Consider the following 2,016-nt stretch of genomic DNA (forward strand, 5'->3'; position numbering starts at 1 on the left):
TTATTCTATGTGTATGAGTGTATTGCCTGCATGTATGTGAGTGCACCCGTGTCGTGCAATGCTATGGAGGTCAGAAGAGGGCTTTGGATTCCCTGGAACTGGAGTTAAGGACGGTTCATAGCTGCCATGTGGGTGCTGGGAATCGAACCTGCGTCCTCAGTGCTCTTAACCGCTGAGCCATCCTACCATGTCTTTGAGATAGCAGCTCTCACTGATGCTGCGGCTTGCTGATTTGGCTAGACTGGCTGGCCAGCAAGCCCCTGGGATCTGCATTTGTCTGCCCCCCAACCCCACTCCAACTCTTGGGTTACAGATGCATGTTGCCACACCCAGCTTTTATGTAACTGCTAAGGATCAGAACTCAGGATCTCATACTTGCACAGCAGCACCACCTACTGAGCTATCTCCCCAGGCCACTACTGTCATTTTTAAGTTATATCTTCTAAAAATTCTTTTTATATTTGTGAAGATTACGTGTTTCTGATTTTTTTCCACCCAATCCATTTACTGATTTCTCCCTACTAATCATAATTGATTTACTTTATTATCAATATTGGTTTATTTGTTGGGGAAGGGGTATGAGTGCCTGCCACAATAAGTACATGGAAATTAGGAGTTGGTACTCTCCTCCTGACATGTGTCCTAGGTGTTGAACTTTTAAGTGGTCAGTGTTTGTAGTCTGTGCTTTTATCCACTGAGCCATCTCACCAGCTTCATAATTGACTTTTAAAGGTTTATTTTTATTCATGCATATGAGTGTTTGCCTGCATGTATGTTTGTGCACATGTGTGCCTGGTGCCTGCAGAGGCTAGAAAAGGGTGTCAGGTCCCCTAGAATGGGAGTTAACAGAGAGTGGTTAGCCACCACGTAAGTATTAGAAACCAAACCTGGGTCCTCTTCAAGAAGGACCTCTTAACCACTGAGCCACCTCTCCCCATAACTGATTTCCAGCTGGGTGTGGTGGCTCATGCCTTTAACCCCAGCACACAGGAGGCCGAGGCAGAGGCAGAGGCAGGCGGATCTCTGTGAGTTCAAGGCAGGCCTGGTCTACATAGTGAGTTCCAGGTCAGCTTGGACTAGGAAGACCCCATGTCAAGAAGACCAAAATAAATTAATTAAATAAATAAATAAATAAATAAATCAAACAAATAAGTAAAGCTGATTTCCAGTAATAAAATCATGTCCATCTGAGAGAAGGTAATGTAAAAACTAGTGAGTAGGCTTCTTGTCTTCCACCTCCCCCTGATCAGGCAGGCCTGGATGAGGGTGTGAGCTTTAAAGAGCATAATGTAGAGACCCACGTGTGATCTTTCTAGGGGGAAAAATGGCTCTTGTACAGATGATTTCAATTAGTAATGCACCAATAAAGGAAATTACAAGCAGTGAGCGTCCTTCCCCACAGGTCAGCTGTTCTCTTACGCTAGCCAGGCTTAAGTTTCTTATTTTAAAAACATATACTTTTTTCTACTTTATAACAACATACAGATAGAAGGAACAGGTAAATGAAAAATAAAAAGTTGATCCACTTAAGCCACATCCCCAGAAATAATCACTTTTATTTCCTAATGGCCTATGTATACTTACATACAAAATTTTTATTACTAAGTTTATTATATTTGTTATTTTTTATATAAATGTTATACAACAAATACTACTTAAAATGTGTTTTGTCTTAAAAGTACAGTCAACAACTTTCTACAGAAGCACACTATAGCTAGAATAACCTTCCTGTATGTGGCATAATTTGCCAGATCAAAACTGTAATGTTTAGTGTTGAGACTATTAACAAAGATCTGTCTGTTACTTCCAGCTGCCTGAGTCCTCACCTCAGTATGAAGCTATAGGAAGTTGGTTGTTTTCAGTCACCTGCTAGCATTTAGCTATTCTGTAACTTTTTGCACTAATCTTTTTTTTGCTGGGGGGGGCTCTTTTTAAGAAAGGGTCTCCCTGTAGCCCCAGTGGCTGTCCTGGAACTCACTATGTAGACCAGGCTGGCCTCAAACTCACAAAGATCCG

The sequence above is a fragment of the Nannospalax galili genome, unplaced genomic scaffold (assembly GCF_000622305.1).
Source record: "Nannospalax galili isolate Female #2095 unplaced genomic scaffold, S.galili_v1.0 scaffold4160, whole genome shotgun sequence".
Classification (NCBI taxonomy): Eukaryota; Metazoa; Chordata; class Mammalia; order Rodentia; family Spalacidae; genus Nannospalax; species Nannospalax galili.